This window comes from Herpailurus yagouaroundi, unplaced genomic scaffold (genome assembly GCF_014898765.1).
Source record: "Herpailurus yagouaroundi ecotype Mexico unplaced genomic scaffold, PumYag 67700, whole genome shotgun sequence".
Lineage (NCBI taxonomy): Eukaryota > Metazoa > Chordata > Mammalia > Carnivora > Felidae > Herpailurus > Herpailurus yagouaroundi.
The window spans coordinates 4,100,991-4,123,182 of NW_024420499.1; the positions used below are offsets into that span (position 1 = coordinate 4,100,991).

The 22,192-nt window shown below is 45.7% G+C and overlaps 1 protein-coding gene across 4 annotated transcripts in view; it reads right to left on the reverse strand.

Moving 5' to 3' along the window:
• PAK3 (p21 (RAC1) activated kinase 3) overlaps window positions 1-16,052 on the reverse strand; it is a 252,325-nt gene extending 236,273 nt beyond the window's left edge. For 3 of the 4 annotated variants that reach the window (XM_040468412.1, XM_040468407.1, XM_040468408.1), the window contains exon 1: window positions 15,901-16,051. The gene's annotated coding sequence lies outside the window, so the exon portion shown is untranslated. Of the gene's footprint in view, window positions 1-15,900 lie in introns of all 4 variants that reach the window. The other variant, XM_040468414.1, reaches the window with a different exon arrangement.
• Window positions 16,053-22,192: the final 6,140 nt, after the last annotated feature.

The following is a 22,192-nucleotide window of genomic DNA, read 5'->3' on the forward strand; positions in this document are numbered from 1 at the left end:
AAAGCTTAATCCAGAGTCATGTCTGATGTCTTAGTGAGAAGAGTCAAGTTGAAAGAGGAAGGAGTTCCTTCCCTTAATTGATCCATCAGTCAGTCTTCAATACATCATGTCTTGGATGCTTTGGGGAAAACAGACGTGAGTAAGTCATAGCGTCGTCAAAGAGTTTAAAACCTACCCAGAGAGACAACAAATATACTCGTGCTAACTACCATCAAAACAAAGTAGGAGCGCCTGGGTGGCTCAGTCCGTTAATCAGCTGACCTCAGCTCTGGTCACGATCTCATAGTTTGTGAGTTCGAGCCCCGTATCCGGCTCACTGCTGTCAGCACAGAGCGTGCTTCAGACCCTCTGCCCCGCTCTGTCTCTCTGCCCCTCCCCTGCTCGCACCCTCTGTCTCTCCCCAAAATAAATATTTAATAAAGAAAAAAGTAGTATAGGATCTGTGCTAACTGAGCTTTAGAGATGAAGTGTGGCACAGAAGGGCTGAGCCCCGAATCTGCTCAAGCCAGACACACGGAAGTCTTCCTTGATGGCTCACTTCCCGCAGCTCATGTAGCCAGTCCCTCAGCAAGTCCTTTTGGCTCTAGCCGCAAAACGTATCCTGAATCTGCTCGCTTTTCTCCATGGCCACTGCCAACCCCTCGTCCAGGCCACCGGCAGTCGCTGTTCCTGGCCTACCCTCCTGGCCTCCCAGCTTGCCTCTCTCTGTCTCTCTTACTGCCACTCTGTAGTCCAATTTTGTGTAGCAGTCAGAGTGCTATTTTCAAAGTATAAATTAGATTGCCTTGAGCCCTCACTTAAACACGTCAGTGACTTCCCACTGCACTCAGCATACAGAACTCGCTCCCGTGGCCTGCAAGGCCCGGCGTGACCTCCAACCTCACAGAGCGCCGCTTTCTCTCTGGCCCACGGTCTCTTTCAGCCGCTTGAATATGGCAAGCACCCACCTCGGAGTGTCTGTGCAAGCTGTTCCCTCCGCATGGAACACTTTTTGTTAATATTTGCTCATTTTTCGGGTCTCGGCTTGGATGTCACTTCCCCCAGAAAGGCCTTTCTTTTTTTTTTTTTTTTAATATATGAAATTTATTGTCAAATTGGTTTCCATACAACACCCAGTGCTCATCCCAAAAGATGCCCTCTTCAATGCCCATCACCCACCCTCCCCTCCCTCCCACCCCCCATCAACCCTCAGTTTGTTCTCAGTTTTTAAGAGTCTCTTATGCTTTGGCTCTCTCCCACTCTAACCTCATTTTTTTTTCCTTCCCCTCTCCCATAGGTTTCTGTTAAGTTTCTCAGGATCCACATAAGAGTGAAACCATATGGTATCTTTCTCTGTATGGCTTATTTCACTTAGCATCACACTCTCCAGTTCCATCCACGTTGCTACAAAAGGCCATATTTCATTTTTTCTCATTGCCACGTAGTATTCCATTGTGTATATAAACCAACAGGCACAGAAAGGCCTTTCTTGATGCACCTTCCATCCAAATCAAGTCTGTCTTGTTACCGTCTCTCATATTGCCCTGGGGTTTTCCCCTTCGGCACTCACTACAGTTTACAATTCTACCTGCCTGGGTCTATTGGTGTAACGTCTGTCTCCTGCATTAGATTATGAGCTCCGTGAGGGCAGCGAAGATCTCCATTTTGTTCATAACTCCGTTCTAAGCGCCTAGCGCAGCATCTGATATACGACAGCTGCTCAATATGTGTCCTTGGGCTGGAAGGATGAAAGAATAAAGCTGCAAAGTAGTGAGATGGTCCGAGAAGGCTTTTTGGAGAAGAACCAGTAGGAGGTCACCACGAGCAAAGCCATGGAGCTGAGTATTTGTGTACAAGGTACGTTCTGGGGTTGGGGTAGGTATGGCTAGAGCGCGGCGTCCGTGTGAGATGAACACTGTTGGCAATATATATATGTGATAGTCATCTACGGTCATGTAGTAAAAAAGTCTGAAACTCCAGGCTGAGCCACGTGACCCTTATCTGCTACCTCCCGCCATGCCACTGCCCCAGCCTGATCCCAGGTATCGCCAGAACAACCCAGAGTGGGCAGGAGACACTATTCATCCTCAGCGGCAAGCAGTTAAGGGTGGCACTGCCCTCATACCATCTCCGGCCACGGCCAGAGGCCCAGCAGGATTTGGAGTGAGCAAGCAGAAGGGGTGGTGAGGAAAGACGGGTCAACGTACATCAGTGGTCCTCCTGGGTCACGCAGCCCCTTCTGAATACTCTGTACGTGTCCCGGTTCCTGCCTCGACTCTTACGACTCAAGTCAACACACAGATCTAGTAGTAACAGCAATGTCTGCCTCATAAGATTATCGTGAGGATTAAGAGAGAAAAGACACGCGAGGTCCTTTGCATAGTGCCTAGCACATAGTGAGCACTCATTAAATGTTATTATGCATCCCCTGTGAACTGGGAATAATAATAGTACCTACGCCTCACAAGACTGTCATATTAAATGTAATGATACATGGGGCGCCTGGGTGGCTCAGCCGGTTAAGCGTCCAACTCTTGATTTCGGCTCAGGTCGTGCTCTCGAGGTCTGTGGGATCGAGCCCTGTGCCCGGTTCCACGCTGACTGCGTGGAGCCTGCTTGGGATTCTCTCTCTCCCTCTCTCTGACCCTGCCCCTCCCCCTGAAAATAAAAACTGAAAACACAGAAATGAGACGAGTCACGTAACCGCCCGGCATGTAATAAGCGCCCAGTAAATGCTAGCTGTTGTTGCTGTTATTAATAGCATCAACAGCAGCAGCAGCAATACCGAATAGTGCAGGAAACAAATAATGAAGGCTGAACTAAGGCAGAGACACTGGGGAATCCAAGGAAGGCAGCATATCCCTGAAATTGTCACTCCGGGGCCCCAGAGGTGGGGGATTAATTTATCAAGAAAGGCCCAGAGACTAGTGCCAGGCCAGTGGGGGTGGGGGGCAGGGCAGGTTGCTTGGTCACCAGGCCGGGCAGGTGATGCCCCGGGAGGTGGCCCCCCTCAAGGCAGGCCCTGTCACCAGGGCTCAATTCCCAGCTCTATTGATCAGGTAGGAACTGTCACTATGGTAGCATCTGGTTGCCACGCCTGATGTATTACTTGGGGAGGTGACACGGGCTCTCTGGCTTGTTGTCTTGGAGGAATGCCAGGGCTGCCAGGGGAGGCGAGGGAGGGGCAATGAAGAGAACTTTGTGCTGTATGGGGCCATGCTCCTGTGGGAGGTTAAGCAGGGTCTGCCTCGTCCTCATTTCTGTTACCCTGAGAACCCGGGAATCGTCTGCCGTCCGGAAGCGGCCCATCTGACGTGGTGCCGTGCCTTCGCAGGAAGCCCGCTCGGTCTCAGGAGGTCCCCGTGCAACAAAAGGCCCTCTCCTCTGCTTATCCCAAATGACACGCAACATGAAGACATCAGAAGCCTGCGCTGGGGCAGGAGGAAGGCCCAGAGGTGGCCCGGACACCGAGAAGCCACGGACCAAAGAGACGTCTGAGGTCTGAGGTCGGCAACTGGCTAACAACAACAATACACTTCTATGTACCAGGCCTGTGCTGAGAACTTTGTGGGAATTATCTTATTCATTCAAGAAAAGAAAAGAAAAGAAAAGAAAACAAAAACAAAAACAAAAAAACTACAAGGAACTAAAAGGTAGCTACTCTTTTAACCCCATTACACAGATGAAGAGACTAAAGTTTAGCGAGGCTAAGTGACTTGTCCAAAGTGCCTGGGCCAGGACCCATACCTCTCCACAGAGCCTCATGTACTCGTGATAATACAAAAATAAGCTGCCATTTATTGAGCAGGAATAATGGGGCAGACCCTTGCCCCACATTATGGCTTTGATTCGTTAACCTGAACTCTATGAAGTGGGTACACAGGATTAACTCTTTTCACTTTACAGAGCCAAGGCAGCGAGGTGGTTAAGAAACTTTCCAAGACTACACGGCTCGTTCCTAGGAGAGAGGGCAGGGATTTGGTCTTCGCCAAGTGACTGCATCTCCCTGCCCTTTAACCTCACACATCCTTCTCTTTTTATCCAGAACGGCTCTTTTGCCAGGGAAAGCCTGAAGACGACTGTAAGAATGTTCCCTGGGCCATTTGTTTTCAATCATCTGATTGCACTACTATGGCCACAGGCAGGGGAGAATTCAGAATCATTACAGATGGGAGACCTGAGGCCTCATACGACCTCGATACCATCTGACTCTTGTGACTGGGGAGAACAGTAAAGAGAAGAGATGTTGCAGAAAATGGGTGGAAGTCTTCCACTGACGGCTCCAACTGAAAAGAGGTTTTTAGAGAAATGATATCCAATGCAAGATCTTGCCAAGAAAGAGGGAAAAAAATGTTTCTGTGCAGCAGTGTTAAGTCCACACACTTCAGTCAAAGTGAAAGTCGGACTCCTGCAAATGGGGTATTACTTTAGGGTTTGAGGATACGCTCCATCCCGTGGGTATATTCTGGAAATGTCTGTGCATGGATGTGTTGTGCTCATGAGCTTGAGGGCTATCAATCCTAGTACGAAGAGTCTGCATTAGCGGATGCAAATATCCCTTGCTGCATGCTTCAAGTTTCATAATGAGAATCAGACAAGGATTCAGATGAACTGGAAATCCAAGAATCCAAGCCAACAAGACTGTTGTTCGCCCTATTTCTGGGCCCTCCCCCTGGCTACCTCCCCTTATCTAATCCCCCATTAGCTGAGGGCATCCTGGAAGTCACTGCTGACCTCTGGTTACCTATAGCCTTTGCACCAGCTTCTGGATGGGATTACGAGGAGAAAAAAATAAGCAGTATGTTTCACATCCCTACGAACTATGAAACTAACAATAGTCACAAGGTCTCTGGAGTTTACTTCTCAAAGCCAGTATGTACTGGTCTGTTACCAATGCACAAAAATCAAAATCTGTTCCCTAGCCCCACCCGTACAGTGATCCATAATAACCCTAACAACATTACTCTGCCAATAAAATGAACGCTCGTCTCTTTCTCGGTGTTTGAGGCTACTCAGATACTTCAGGGTTCAGACTTCACAGCCAAGAAAATCCATTGCTGCATACATCAGCCTTTGGCATCACCGCCTTATTACCACAGGGAACGCTGAATAGCCAAATATTTAAAACCTTGGATTGTGAGGATCTCATTCTGTGAGTGTTCTGCAGGACAAGCAAACATTTCTAATAAATTTTAACTTGACAAACGACCGCTGTCTTGCAATACGAGTCGTACATGATGCCGAACGTCGTCGAACGTCACGTGATCACAACTGAGCCAACGGTTTTTTACATTCGCTTTGATATACGAGTGCTTCAGATTACAAGCATGTTTCCGGAACGAATTATGCTCGCAAAGCAAGGTTTCACTGTAGTTCTGTTTCACCATTCAGGTCCCGGGACCAAACAGACAGACCCACGTTGCTACTCACCAGCTGGATGAACTTGTGCCAATTAGCTGCTCTAAGGCTCAGTTTCTCCCTCTGTGAAATGAGCACACTGATCATACCGACCTGACAGAGTTGTGGAAGGGACCAAATGAGACGACGCATGCCACGAGGGTAGCGAGGTCCCTGGCACACAGCTCCATCAACGGCTGCTATTTATAAAGAGGAAGATGCGCTATCTCTGAAAGTTTGCCTTGGCGAAGCATCTCTCTGGCTACAATGCCCTCTGCAATGGAGTGAAGGGCTGAAGGCCGAGGCACAAGAAGACAAGTGGGGTATATTGATCCTGACTCCTTTCCTGTCAGTGGTCAGAAAGCAGAAGAGTATGGGTGGCTCAGTCGGTTAAGCGGCCGACTTCGGCTTAGGTCATGATCTCGCAGTCCGTGAGTTCAAGCCCCGCGTCGGGTGGGCTCTGTGCCGACAGCTCCGAGCCTGGAGCCTGCTTCCGATTGTGTGTCTCCCTCTCTCTCTGGCCCTTCCCCGTTCATGCTCTGTCTCTGTCTCAAAAATAAACGTTAAAAAAAAGAAAAGAAAGCAGGAGAGTACTGAGGCAGTGCCTCTGGTTGGAGGAAATCAAATCAGTGAGAAGAGTCGGGGAGGGCTGAGGAGTGGCGAGAAAGCGTGGTGGGGGTTGGGGGAGGTGAGGGCGTAAAAAGCTAAGGTGTTGAAATCCCTTTAGGCAACAGAACCCACTGCCACTCTGTGAGCTTGATGAAGGGAAGTGAAATAAAAGTTTAAAAAGTCAAAGGAGGGGTAGAACCTTCGAATGGGATTGGAAGGAGAGCTTGGGCCGAAAGGGTCTGAGTTCCGGAAACCACTTTGTCCTTTCTCAGAAATGCTTCTACTGAAGATCTTGCGCCAAAGGGCCTGAAATATGCTCATGACTGAATAACTGGTCAGTTCATCTGGGCCTGTGCTTACTCAGAAGAACACTGCGCTCTCCACTCACTTATGCAGAAACCAGCCCCAAGGAACTCGGTCCAAAAAACCAACCACAGGAGGGGGCTACAGCCTTCTCTGAACCTACCTAAGAAGGCAGTTAACACAGATTTCCTGGGTCCGCTCTTGGGAGTTTCAGATTCAGCTGGTTGAGGTGGGGACTCCAACGTATGTATTTTTTAACGGGCCCCTTAGTGATTCTGTCACAAAAGCACACTTCGGCTTTGGAGACGAGTATGCTTTCTTTAAGTGGAAGACACTACGGAACAGATCAACTATTCCTAACTATGTCCTCATCTTACACGTGAGGAATCTGAGGCACAGAGACATTTAAGCACTTGTGCAAGGCTGCACAGCTAATTCGAACCCAAACCCGAATTGGAACCTGGGTCTTCTGCCTCTCAATTCACTGGAAGCTCCATTTACTATCTTTGCCTCTCAATGAGATTTTTCCTTTCTACTTTAAGTACCGACAGAGATGTCCCTCATGGTACTAATCAAGAGCTAAAAAGCAACGCTTCCAGGGCGCCTGGGTGGCTCAGTCGGTTAAGCATCAAGGGTCAGCTCAGGTCATGATCTCACAGTTCGTGAGTTCAAGCCCCACGTTGGGCTCTGTGCTGACAGCTCGGATCCTGGAGCCTGCTTCGGATTCTGTGTCTCCCTCTCTCTCTGCCCCTCCCCCACTCACTCATTTTCTCTCTCTCTCTCTCTCTCTCTCTCTCTCAAAATAAATAAACTTAAAAAAATCAATGCTACCTTTGTAGAATATTCAGTAGAAAACAAAACACGTCGATCCCACGTTCTACTAAAAGCATCAAGCACAGTTTTAAAAAGAAAAGAAAATATGGCCTTTCCCCTTATGACCATCCGTAAGGAGAAACAGAGCACATGATTTATGTGTAGAGACCATATTTGTGGCTACGATGCTTCAGTTTTAAATTATTCAGCACTGAAGAGACACCCTAGCTTTAAGAAACAGTATTTGTGAGCTTAACAACCAAACCCATTTCTTTTTCAAGGCTGCAAAGATTAATAACTATATTATCCGACCATCAGTTCCCCTGTGAACTATCCTTCCTCAATTCCAAACCTTTAAAAGAAAAAAAAAAAAAAACCAACCAATATTAGATAGGATCTAAAGCCATTTGCCAAATACCAAGATTTTGAGGTAAGTGGCAAACCACACATCATAAATGTCAATAGTTCAAATAATCCAAATTATTCCTTTGGGTACAATAACCCACCCATCTTCTGACAACTCAAAAGCATCCCAGCGATGGGCTGTGTATGGACCATGCTAGGTAAAGTGAATGATGGGTAAGTCCAAAGGGCATTCTTAAATCTCTCAGATTTAAAGGCACCCACGTCCATCCCTAGAGGAGATAAGTTGCCAAATTTTTAGCTAGCAAGTGGTGGGGGTAGGTCAAGAACCCTTTGCAGCAATGGTCCACCCCGAGGGCATTTCTCCTTTCCAGATGGGGCTTCTCAATCTGTAAAATGGGTAACTGCTTTGCCACCCCCAAGGGATTTTAAGGTTGCTACCATCGCTCTAAAGACAAAACATAGCTCTAAAACCACACAAGTGACCCCTGTGGTTTTCACCATCTCCTCATCCATCGATCCTACCCATGGCCTAAAGCAAACACCAAATCCCCCATGACCCGTGACCATAGTATCTGGGTTTTGGCAGAAAAGAGATACAAGGAGAGGAAGCAAGCCCAGGCAGAGTGACGGGAAAAGCTACACCTGTACGTGTTCACCACTGTTCCCTTCTCAGAGGGTGACATCACTGTTTATTTCTGTTAGAATAACTCCTCGTGGGAGGGCCTCAAACTTGCCCTCTTTGCAGGAAGTCAGGTTGGAGAGAAGCTGACTCCTACTCAGCACTCGGCCTCTGGAAAATTCTGGAACCAATCTAGCTGACCTCAGAGGTCAGTGAAGATGCAGCAGTTGCTTACAAGGTAGATCTCTAAAGTCGATTTGCCATTGGCCACTGTTGCAGCTGCTGCCAGCAGAAATGACCCTGAATGGCCATTCATTTCACAGTGAATTTAGAGGGACCTGATGCTGGAAAATGCGTTTGGACACAGTTTGAGTTGGAAATGAATTAAAAAGCATGTTTGCTTAAATAATTGAAGATGAAACATGTATTACACGTGTTTTGTGCGCAGTTAAGGATTTCTGCACCAAGCCTTTCCTGGTGCCAAACATGAATTCCTGCCTAACACTTGATGTAAGAAGTAAAATCTTGGGGCTCCTGGGTAGCTCAGTCAGCTGAGTGTCCAACTTCAGCTCAGTCATGATCTCAAGGTTCATGGGTTTGAGCCCCGCATCAGGCTCTGTGCTGACAGCTCAGAGCCTGGAGCCTGCTTCGGATTCTGTGTGTGTGTGTGTGTGTCTCTCTCTCTCCCTCTACCCCTCCCCTGCCTGGGGTCTCTCTCTCTCTCTCTCAAATAAATAAATGAACATTTAAGAAAAGAACTCAAATTTTTTTTCAGAAGGCATCAGGAAGAGAAGCAAAGTATACTTTTATACACTATGGTTGGAGTGTAAATTGGTAAAAAAAAAAAAAAAAAAAAGAAAAAAAAGAAAGAAAGAAAAGAAGAGACTTCAGAGAGCAATTGGGCAGTATCTAAGAAGAAAATTACCTGAACAAAGTGAGTCCTAGGAATTTATCTTAAGGAAATAATGAGCCCTATGCATATGATACAGTCCAAGGATATTCACTGTGGCATTGGTTGAGTGCTCATAAAAGAACAGAGTGCCAATTAGGGTTTTTCAAATCTTAAACTTTTCTGTACAACGGAAGACACTAAAATCCAAGTGAAAAAGTAAACAAACTGCTTAATATATTTACAACATAGATAACAGCTGGCTGCTATCTGCAATATGCAAAGAAATTGCAGTTATCAAAATGAGAAAGAAAGACTAAATAGAAAAGGAGGTAAATGATATGAAATGGCAACACAGAAGAGATACAGATGGCCAATAAACATACAAAAAGGTGTTCAACCTCTCTAGTACTCAAAAAAAAAAAAAAAAAAAAGCAAAGATGGGCACCTGTGTGGCTCAGTCGGTTAAGCGTCCAACTTCAGCCTGAATCGTGATCTCACGACTCATGAGTTCGAGCCCCGCATCAGGCTCCGTGCTGACAGCTCAGCGCCTGGAGTCTGCTTTGGATTCTCTGTCTCCCTCTCTGTCTCTCTGCCCCTACCCCTGCTCATGCTCATGCTCTGTCTCTTTCTCTCTCAAAAATAAATAAATGTTACAAAAAAATCTTTTTTTAAAGCAAAGAAAATGAGGGTTTTTTTTTCAGCTACCTCATTGTCAAAGATTCAAAAGATCAAAAGTATCTGACATTGGTGAGGCAGAGCATAGAGAAATGGCCATTTTTGGTGGGAATGTAAGTCACTATAGCCTTCCTGGAGGGAAATTTTGGCAGGCTCTATTAAAAACCAGGACATGCAGACCTAACTCTGTGAACCAGCAGTTTCACTACTAAGAATTTATTCTACAAAAACACTTGCAATAGGGGCGTCTGGGTGGCTCTGTCAGTTGAGGGTCCAACTCTTCATTTCAGCTCAGGTTGTGATCCCAGGGTCGTGGGATCCAGCCCTGAGTCAGGCTCCATGCTTGAGATTTTCTCTCTCTCTCCCTCTGCCCCCCTCTCATGCTCTCTCTCTCTCTCTCTCAAAAAATAAAAATAAAACTAAACACATGCAGTCATATGCTGAGATTCATGTAAAAAGAAGTATGCTGCACCAATATTTAATATTTTTTTAAAAAATCAGATATAATATAAAAATTCATCAATGAGAGTTGGATTAAAGACATTATGTCACAACCATATAAAACAGAGTAGTATGCAGCTATTAACAAGAATGAAATAGCTACATGTACCCTGGCAGGAAGAGACCTCCAGATATAAGAGTTCTATGAAAAGCATGCTGCAGAACAGTATGCAGAGCACTGGTCACATCTTTTATTATTTTATGTGCCTGAATCCCTATGTGAATATTCATAAAAACACGCACAAAATGCTACATACCAAACTGTGAACATGGCAGGGATCAGTGGCGGAGAGGCCAGGAACATTCTATTTGATATTTCTATTTTTACAAGCATGAGCATGTATTATTTTGATCAGAAAAATGCTTTTTTTAAACAAGAAGTGAGGCAAGCTGTGCCACTCCCCCACAATCTCCCAGCCTCTAAAAATGTCCTCTTCAAGGACGTGGTGTTCCTGCATCTAAGACAATTTCTAATACGCTAACCATGAGCTCTTGCTATTTAGGAGTTAAACTAGGTTAAGAAACACTGGAGAGAAGCAAAAGGGATGCCCCATTCTTTTAGAAGAGTTGTCTTTCATGCTATTATGGTGTAACTGACATCCTTTCTAGAACGACCTCTGTCTCCCATTCTTTCAAATCTCCCGCCCTTCTTCCTGCCACGCCTCCTTTGCCGGCACTTTTTCCTAAGGTTGGGAGAAGGGGACTCATTCATTGTAATCCATTTTCTATTTTTACCTCAAGAACTGGCTTCAATCCCATTATTCCATCCTAAAGAAATTCCACACCAACGTCCCCGTTCCCCAGTCTATTCAGCACAAGGTTTATCCCAGTATTTCCAATTCCCTCCAACTTAAGGTTGACAAGTCCAAATCTGAGAATCTTTAGTGTTCGGGGAGTGTCTACAAGTGACCCGAGGCTGTGTACCAACAGCTTAGCCAGCAGAGCGAGAACCCGCCACCCAGACGGCCCTGAAATTATGTGCACATGCTAGTGGATGTGGGCCCTTTTCGGGGGGGTGGGAGGGCTCAGTGGCTTTCATCACACGTTCAAGGAGCTCATTGGTCCACAAAAAAAAGTTAATAAGCATCAAGGAAGAGGGACTTGCACGGGTGAATCATCCACTGAGTATCTACGCAGAACACCCAGTCCTGAGGTTTCCAGCTGGCTGCTTGGCTTGGTGAATCAGACAACCATACACTCAAGAGGAATGGAAAGAGAGGGACAGGGGAAGCATAGCCTTTTAGTGCTCCCCTAGAAACCTGTTCCTCTGCTAAAGCTGCCACACAGAGCCCACACACAACCCAGACGTGGACGTGACCTTCAAGTCCCACTGAGCCAACCCACACTCCCCTGAAGGGCACAAGAAGACAGCCAGGTCTAGTGGAGAGAACGTTAGGAGGCAGCAGATCTGAGTTTCAGCCTCTAGAAGGACTTCTGTTCTGTCACACGGTAGCTGTGTGATCTTAGACAACTCACTCCCCTTCTCCCGCGTTTTTCTCATCCAAACAGAAGCTTTGCACCGGATGAACTTCGAAAGGCACTTGGCGCACTACCATTCTATGAGTCTCCCCTACTGGACAGATGTTGCCACTAAAGTTCCCAGGACAGAGAAGGACTTCACTCTCACCGTCCACTATCACAGTCTTAAAGTCACAGCCTTTCTTCTCATGACCAACCTAAACCCTTCTTATGGCAACCGAAGCTTGTTGCTTTCATGTGGAGCACGGCTGGTGTGCGTCCAGAGCACTGCAGAACGGGTAACTGAAGGCATCAGCCTCTCCCCAAACTGGGTTTGCAGTGATTATCAGCTGTGAATTCGCAAGATCCTCACTCTTCTTTCAAGGCAGCTCATAGGGAATCAGAAAGGGTCAATAGTCACATGAGTGCTTTTTCTTCTGCCTTTCAATTTCCTTAAAGATGGCCACGCCTTCCTATTGACAGCATAGACGAGGCACTAGGGCCACTGAACGTGAACCCTGCAGCGGCTGCTTCCAAGATGGCCCCTTAGAACCACTTCTGTAAGAAAAAGAGTCTGAAAGCTAAAAGCAACTTTCCAACTAAACTTAATTCCCACCTCTAGGGTTCTCTGGTCAGCAGGGTGTGTTCAAATTGATGGGATTTTTCTTACGGCTATACTGATGATACCTCTGGCCCAGGAAATTAAAGGCCACACTGAAATTCTCAGGATGGTGAAAGGAAGTAAGCACAAAGAACTGAGTCACCAAAGGTTGAATGAGGATAGGTCTTTCCAGTCAAAGCAAAGCAGAGAACTGAGGCAGTCTGCCCAACAGTGCAACAGAAAAGCAAAATGTGGGCCTGAATTATCAGGATCATTGCCTTAACTCTGCACTTCCCTTTCGTAATAACTTTGAGTTTATATACAGCCTTTCTTCTATGGAGCTCAAAATACTTGCAGAGATGGTATCTTAGTTGCCATCACACAGACAGTGAGGGCACTGATTATTATCAGCCTCATTTTACACACCGGGGGAAGGAAAGCCTAAAAGGGTGAAGCAAGTCATCCAAGTTTACCCAGCAAGGTACCGACAGCCCCCGAGTTTGGCGGGAAATGCTCTCGCTCGAGGTTGCCCGAAGAATATTCTTCTCAATAGCAGCCTGGTCAAATGCTTGTTGCAACACCACATTCTGTGGGCAAAAACATCTGGATAATGCTGCATAGTCTATTCTCCTGGGGAGTCACAATATACATTTGCCTGGTGAAGGCTTTTAGAAGCCCTGAAGTAAACAAACCTGTTTTTGTTTGAGCAAGAATTTCCCAAATTTAACTTGACCACAAAACTCTGTGTATGTCTGAATGTGAGTGTGAAACACCTACTAACATCCTGTGGAACTAGTCTTCTTCGGAACGCACGCTGGGAAGCGCTCGTCCAGCCACTAGACTTATCTGAGTACCTACACAGCAGACAGGTCCATTCATTTCCAGCTCAAGCTGGGGGGGGGGGGGGGGGGGGTCCTTCTTAGAGATCCCGCCTGCTACTTTCTGGTATCAATGCCAGTGAACAGAGGACCTTAATGCATCCAAAGGACCCTGGGCCATCATTTCCTCTGCCTCGGGGCATTGGCCAGGCTAGGGGGGAAGTCAATTCAAGCTCAACCACTTCTGTGGGCATTCCTTTCAAACAGAACCTAGGGCTATTTTTGGTCTTCATTTAAGGGAGGAGGTGCTCAGGATGCTGGTCCAAGCCCTCAGAGCCCACAGTCTTGACTAGCATAATTTTGTGCCCATCAGGCACTTCCGGCAGAAATCATTAATCTCTTAGGTTCACTTCCGATGCCCTTTATCAGCCCATGCAATCGGCACCACCCAATAAAACAGGAGACTCAGAATGTGCCCCCCCCCCTCCGGCTTAACTGCATGAGCGTTCAAGTCAGTCCTCATATATCCATTTCTAACTATGTACCTAACATACAAGACAGAAATCCTCTGCTATTATTAATTACCAGTGACACCACTAACAGTATCTAAAATGTAAAAAGTCCCTGAAGACCCTGTCCTGGTTAATTTGTATTTTATACACAACCCAAATGATAAAAGATAACAGACAATGGATTTCATATTTATCACCACCATTTCCATGCTTTCAATGTTCAGTATTTACTAATCACCCACACCATGAGGGAACATGCCCACAATGAAATTGGTTAAGTTTCTGTGCAAAAGGTACATGCAGCGTGGGTGTGTCTGTCTTTATCCATCCATTGGCTATACAAAAAAAAAAAAATCTGTGGAAATGGATTTTTGGTAAAAATATTCACTGTAAAGGTCAGAGGGGCACTGTTATTTAAGATGATCTGATTATGAAGCCTTTTGTAAAGCAACAAATTCTGCGTTGTGACTACTGTCCATCTATGTCATTCTCCTGGGAAATACTTCCAAGCAGCAGATTTGCTTAAAGCAGAACACTAATATTTATAAATGAGCTGGACATTTCTTAAGATGGGGGGATGTGCCGATCTTTATCAATCTGCAATACCGGCTCCTTCTGCATTCATCATTAATCGCTATCCCAATCCAGACAGACTCACTCTGACTTTGTTGAGAATGTGACAGTAATACTTCTGAGGACTCCCTTGCAGTCTTACTTAACTATGACCCTCCACCTTTACACATGCTCTTCCTTCAACTTAGCCACCTGGTGAATTAATTCTTCAAGACTCACGCAAATGTCTCCTCCCCCACAAAACCTTTCTTGATCATGCCACCCACCCCTAGGCAGGCACCCCTTCTCTGTGCTCTCGCAGCACTCTATCTCCTGTCATACTCTACTGTAATCATCTGCTTACACACCCTATCTTGCCTACCAGACTGTGCACTCCCTGAGAGCTGAGATGATGTTTTATTCATTTATTCATTTATCTACTTCCAATACCTAACATTACTACTGGCACATAGCAGGTGCTTAATAAATGTCGATTGTTTGAGTGAACGATCACTACCCTTAGCTGGGCATTTTTGGTCCCTGAAAAATAATGCTCTATTAAAACCTCAAATAACATGTACAAGAGAAGGTCTAGCAGGTGTGTTCATTTTTGTTGATTTCTTCTTTCTTTGATGAAAAAAAAAAAAAAGACCATATCAATTCACATCTTATGGTTCAAGGAGAAAAAGAAATCCCTCTGAACGAAATTCACTACTAATACAGAGGAGCATCTAGTATGTTTGTTTTTCTCCAAACGTAGCTGCTACATCCTAGCTGAAAAGTAACATCACTGCAGTAAAGAAGACATGAGCATCCACTAATTAAAGGGGTGCAGGGAGAGGCACTGCAGGATCACCGTAAGAGCTTTGGATCCTCATTGGCTAAGAGAGGGAAGCCTGCTAAGAAAGTTGGGCGTCTTTGGGGGAACAATAATGATGGCCAGGAGGACTTGGTCAACCTGGCTGGAAATTCTACAACCAGAAGTCCTAAGCGACAGCCCCACGCTGGGGGGATTTCCATCACTTTGAAACCATCATTACCCTTCTAGTGTGGGCAGAACAGGTTGGACCTGATCTGCTTGCGTGTTACTGCAATCTGGCTTGGCATGGGATGATACCCAAGGACATGTAATGCCAGGAGTAACCCAGCCCCATGGCGCAGACACACACACGCACACACACACGCACACACACGACACCCCACGCTCCAACTCATACTCATTGCATCCCACACAAAACCCACACCATCTCCCCCCACACACACAGGCCACCGCATTCCCTTGTGCCCAGTCACACACGCAGGGAGTGCCCCCTCGCATTTTCTCACTTCCCCAGTGTGCCCGGCCCACACCCCACACCGCCGGCAGACTGCAGCCTAGCCTGGAGCTGGAAGCTGGTGCGGACTGGTTTTTGTTGTATGTAACAAAGCCCCATGCACCCAGGTGCCCCGCTGGATCGGCTCCATCCATCTCTCCCCGCCCCCATCCACGAGCTCCCAGAACAAGAGAAAGCTCAGCTCTGGGAAGTGGATGCGGGGAGTGGGGGTGCAGAGAAAGAGAGCTTGAGGGGTGGGCGGGGGGCGGGAGTGCGGGCAGCTTCGGGGCGCCCTCGCCACGAAGCCAGAAGGACGGCCAACTGCCAAAGGGACCGGGGCTGCCCTCCCAGCCCATCGCACGCCGTCGATGCCTAGAAAAAGACCCAACGCGGAGAGATAATCGCCCCCCCGCGCCCGCCGCGTGCCCTCCCGGCGGCTCCGGGAGCCAGCGGCGCTCCCACTGCCCGCAACAAAGCGCCCCCCGCACAGACCTGTTCCAGGCTCCCCGGGCGGCCCGAGCGCAGGCGGCCGCTGCTGAGGGTTCTGCCCTTCGCCGCGGCGGACGGGAGGAGGAGCAGGAACTGGGGGAGGAACGAGGACGAGAGGGGAGCGGAGACCGCGGTGGCGGCGGCGGCAGGAGGAGGAGGAGGAGGAAGAGGAGGAGGAGGAGGAGGAGAAGGAGGAGGAGGAGGAGGAGGTTGCGTCTGCGGCCGCCGCCGAGGATGCTCGCGCGGGAGGCAGGGCGGTGCGCTCGGGGCGTGGGCTCACGTGCGCCCCGCGGCCCCGGGCTGCGCGCGCGGCTGGGTGTGTGAGAGCATCTGGGTGGGTTTGGACTGTGATTATTCCAATTCCGACCTAGTGTGGAACTTGTGGTTCCTGCAGCCAGGCGGAAGTGAAACCCTTTCACTCTCCCAAGCCTGATGGTGTCGACCCTGGCGATGGGGGTTGGGGGTGAGGGAGCGAGGGCGGGGAGGAGGGGTTCGGGACCAGGGCTCCGGGCCTGCCATTAATGTCTGCACCCCTTCTTTCAGTCTTCCTTCTGGGCGCCGGTGGCTTGCCGCCACACACATCTCTGGAAAGCCTATGGCCAAAGAGACCCAGAGGCTGAGGACAGTCACCATCCACATCACATTGTATTGAGTGAGCGCTCACGTCGTGCTGGGCTGGCTGGCTGCGCCACCCAGAAGGCAATTTTCTGTCCTAATTTGGGATTGACTGTCGTGAGTTGAGGTGCCCATAACTTCATTGCAAGATCTACCTACATCGGACACCTAAAGCTAACATAAGGGGAAACCGATTGTGAGAAGAACAACTTTGCCCCATGAGGCAATCCTTGGTGAACCCCTTGCTTAGAGCCCTGCTGAGGGTCTTCCTGCTGCTAACTTTTTGAGAATTTCACTTCATCTTGCCTCTGGCTTAACCATGCAGAGTACTTTGGGACTTACAAAGCACTTCCTAGTAATGGGATCCCTACCATATCACCTCTGTGAATTAGGCAAGGAAAATATCATCATTCGTATTTTACACATGAAGAAACAGATTCAGCAAGATTAAGTGGTTTTGCCTAACATCACAGGCTAAGAAGTGGCAGGTCCAGAATTAGGACCTAGGTGTTCAGATTTACAGGTCAAAGTTCTTTTTTAAAATTACATTCTGGAGGGGGGGAGAGGGGATGCCCGGGTGGCTCAGTTGGTTGGGTGTCCAACTTTTGGTTTCCGCTCAGGTCATGATGTGACGATTTTGTGGGTCAGAGACACAAGTCCGGCTCAGCTCTGACAGTGTGGAGCCTACTTGGGATTCTCACTGTCCTGCTCTCTCTGCCTCTCCTCCACTCATGCTGTCTCTGTCTCTCTCAGAATAGAATAGAATAGAATAGAATAGAATAGAATAGAATAACATCTTAGAAAAAAATTTGAAATTCACTTATTGATCTCCAACTTGGAGGTGAATGGTTTAGTGCCTTCACTAAGTTGAAATTGTTAACTAAAATTATATTTTGAAAAAGTTACTTTCAGTTAGATTGATACATTCAGGTGCAACTCACAAGTTAGCAGGCAAAAAAGAGTGACTTTCAGGTCTCAGTCTCCCATCAGCAGACATAATTATTCCTTTGATTCTGTTGCCAGCTCCTGTAAGTGTACTTTGAAACAAAGAGACAGAAAGGACAATAGAAGGAGGGTTTATTTGAACTTCCTAGGGTGATAATCTAGTGAATGTTTCCTCCACATGCTAGATATGCATCCTCTAAGTTATGAGAGTGAATCATTGTTTGCCACCAAGGGAGGAAACCTGTCTCCCACACAGCAGCCGGGGCAGTCCCAGGAGTGTACAGATGGATGTCAGGCAAAAGAAGCAGGCTAGTGCAGCAAGCAAAAGCTCCACTGTAGACCCAGACTCAGTATCAACAACCCGCCTGTAAAATAGGCATAGAGGCGTGAGAACAAAATGGAGGGATACAAGCGCCTGACACAGAGCGAGGCTCAATAAATGACGGGTGTTATTATTCAAGAAAAGCGACAACTGCATTAATGGGTCTTTCTCCGTTAAAAGCAGAAGTCCTTGGGGCGCCCGAGTGACTCAGTCGGCTAAGTGTCCGACTCTTGATTTTGGCTCAGGTCATGATCTCATGAACTGTGAGATCAAACCCCACATTGTGTTCCCCACTGGGTGTGGAGCCTGCTTGGCATTCTTTCTCTCCCTCTCTCTGCCCCTCCCATTCTCTCTCTCTCTCTCTCTCTCTCTCTCTCTCTCTCTCTCTCTCTCAAAATAAATAAATAAACTTGAAAGAAAAAAAGGCAGGGGATGCCTGGGTGGCTCAGTCGGTTAAGCATCTGAGTCTTGATTTTGGCTCAGATCATGATCTCCTGGTTTGGGAGTTCGAGCCTGGCATTAGGCTCCATGCTGACAGTGTGGAGACTACTTGGGATTCTCTATCTCTCCCTCTCTCTCTGCCCCTCCTCTGCTCATGCCTTCTCTCTCAAAATAGCTAAATAAACTTTTTAAAAAGGCAGAACTCCTTTATTACTAGGAGGCCTTCCACATCTAGAGAACATGCAGAAAAAGATTTTTTTTTTCCTCCAGGATAGGAGAGATCAAGGTCTAGTGATGGTAGGTAGGCATGATAAACAAATAGAGATGAAGAGTTTTCTGTAACTCCTGAGGACCAGCATGGAACTGAGAGAAGAAGAAGACCCGAAGCAGATGATGAGGCCATTTAGGATCTAGCAGGGGATTGTGACCCAGATTCTTGCTACTCATGGTCAGATTGGGGGTCGATGCCTGCTAGCGGTTTTGTAACAATGTACATGATTTACTCAAAAGGGTGTTTTGGCTCCTCTAAACAAGTTCCTGTTTTTCAAAAGACCTAATAAACAACTCCATTCAGAATGTATCAGAAATACCTGAATCTGATGTTCAGCCAGGGACTCCCTGTTCTGATTTGGTACCAAACAGAGACTATTCTTATTTGAGCCTTGCCAAGCACAGAGAGGTTGAGTCATAACCGTGCTCAGAGCCAAACTGCAGGAAAATTGTGAAGGAGATGACATCTGTCCCTGACACCCTTCCAGTCCCTCTGTGTTGCACCCTTTCCTTCCCACTTCTGATTGCTGGACATCAAAACCCCTGCCTTTCCTACCCAGGAAAAAGTGACCTGACCTGTGGGCTTACAAGGAAGTGCCTTTGCGTGCTTGTCTTCTCAGAAGGGAGAGGAGCAGCAGAAGACAACGCAAAGCTCAATGGCGCTGATCACAGATGGTAGATGTTGGGGCATCCTGGGTAGTAAAAATACTTTGGATGCCCTCAAATCATCTAGTTTTCCTCTCACAAGTCATTTTTCTCCTAATAGCCACTTCAAACAAGACAAACATGTAGAATGGTCTGTGTGATGCCAGGCACCTAAAACTGAAAATGATATTAGAGGTATGAGACTAGGCTGGGGGTGGACAGAGTCCAGGTTGCTCCCCGAATCCCTTTCTTGATTATCGTGGTAAGAGCATTTAATGGGAGACCCACCCTTTTGTCACATTTTTAAGTGTACAATACAATATTGTTAACGATAGACATAATGTTGTATAGCAGATCTCTAGAATTTAATCATCCTGATCATTGAAATTTTACATCCATCCAATAGCACACCCCATCTTCCCCTCCTACCCAATCCCTGGCACCCACCATTCTACTCTCTGCTTCTATGAGTTCGACTGTTTTAGATACCTAAGATAAGTGAAATCATGCAGTATGTGTCCTTATGTGACTGGCTGATTTCACTTTGCATGATGTCCTCAAAGTTCATCCATATCCCACATGGCAGGATTTCCTTCTTCTCTTAAGGCTGAATAATATTCCATTGTATGTACATTTCACTCTTCTATCGATGGACATTTAGGTTGTTTCCACATTTTGGTTAGTGAGAATACTGCAATGGACATAGGAGTGCAATTATCTCCTCAAGATCGTGATTGCAATTCTTTTGGATAAATACCCGGAAGTGGAATAAATACCAGGAAATGTGGCGCAATTTACAGTCACACCAACAGTGTACAAAGGTTCCCTTTTCTCCACATTCTCACCAATACTTGTTATCTTTTTTTTGGTTCAGTTTTCGAATTCGTTTTGGTTTGATATTAGCCATCCATGTCAGTTGATATCTCATTGTGGTTTGGATTGGCATTTCTCTGATGGTTAGTGATGTTGAGCATCTTTTTATATGCCTCTTGGCCATTTGTATGTCTTCTTTAGAGAAATGTCTACTCAGGTCCTTTGCCATTTTAAAATTAGGTTGTTGTTGCTATTGCTATTGAGTTGTAGGAGTTCCTTACATATGTTGGATATTAACCCCTTATCAGAGATATAGGGTTCACAAATATTTCCTCACATTCTGTAAGTTGCCTTTTCACTCTGTTAACTGTTTCCTTTCCTGAGCAGAAGGTTTTTTAATTTGATGTAGTCCCACCTGTCTGTTTTTTGTTTTTGTTGCCTCTGCTTTTGGTGTTATATGCAAGAAATCATTGCCAAGACCAATGTCATGAATCTTTTCCTCTATGTTTTCATTCTAAGAGTTTTAGAGTTTCAGGCCTTATGTTTAAATCTTTAATCCATTTTGAGTTGATTTTTAGGCATGATATATGATAAGGGTCCAAATTCTTTCTTTTGCATGTGGATATCCAATTTTCCCAGTATCATTTGTCAAAGAGACTGTTTTTTCCTCATCGTGTATTCTGGACACCCTTGTGGAAGATCGGCTCACCATACATGCATGAGTTTATTTCTGGGCTCTCTGTTCTGTTCCATTGATCTCTACATCTATCTTTATGCCAGTGCCATACTGTTTTAATTACTGCAGTTTTGTAATATAGTTTGAAATTAGATAATGTGATGCCTCCAGCTTTGTTCTAGTCCTTTGTAGCTCCGTATGAGTTTTAGGATTGTTTTTCCTAGTTCTGTAAAGAATACCATTGGGATTTGAATTTGTAGATCTCTTTGAGTAATATGGACATTTTGAAATTATTAATTCCTCTAATCCATGAACACCAGATGTCTTTCCATTTATTTATGTCTTTTTAAATTTCTTTCATCCATCATTTATAGCTTTCAAGGTACAAGTCTTTGACCTCTTTGGTTAAGTTTATTCCTAACTATTTTATTACTTTCATTGTCATTGTAAATGGTATTTTTTTTCTTAAATTCCTTTTGGATAGTTCATTGTTAGCATGTATGTGGATTTTTGTATCCTGCAACTTTACTGAATTTGTTTATTAGTTCTAACAGTTTGGGGGGAGTCTTTAGGGTTTTCTACATATAAGATCAGGTCATCTGCATCTATTGAGATGATCATGGGAATTTTATCTTTCATTATTTTAATTTTTTCTTCCAAGTTTTTATTTAAATTCCAGTTAGTTAACATACAGTGTCATATTAGTATCAAGTATAGGATTTAGTCATTCATCACTTACATACAGCACCCAGTGCTCATCACAAGTGCCCTCCTTAATCCCCACCGCCCATTTAGCCCATCTCCCTGCCCACCTATCCTCCAGCAACCCTCAGTTTGTTGTCTATAGTTAAGAGTCTATTTTACGGTTTGCCTCTTTCTTGTTTCCCCGTATGTTTATCTATTACGTTCTTAAATTCCACATATGAGTGAAATCATATGGTAGTTGTCTTTCTCTGACTGACCTATTTCGCTTAGCGTAATACTCTAACTCCATCTACATTGTTGCAAATGGCAAGATTTCATTCTTTTTTATGGCTGAGTAATATTCCATTTTATATATTCATATATCTATTCATTACCCTTTTCATTTGCCTCAAGATATTTCCAATTTCCCACATATATCACACATCTTCTTTATCCATTCATCATTCTTTTAATATAGTATATAGCATGAATTGATTTCTATATGTTGAACCAACCTCTTATCTTAGGAATAAATCCCACTTGGTCATGGTATATGATCCTTTTAATGTGCTGTTGAATTCAGTGTGCTAGTGTCTTGTTGAGGAGTTTTACATCTATGTTTATCAGGGATATTGGCCTCTAGTTTTCTTTTTCTTTAGTATCTTTGTCTCACTTTGGTATCAGGGTAATGCTGGCTTTATGAAATGAGTTTAGAAGTTATTCCTCCTCTTAACTTTTTTGGAAGAGTTTGAGGAAGATTGGCATTAATTTTTCTTTAAATCTTTCAGAGAATTCACCTGTAAAGTCAACTGGTCCTGGACTTTTTTTGTTGAGAGGTTTTCAGTTACTGACTCAATCTCCTTCCTAGCTAACAGTTCATACAG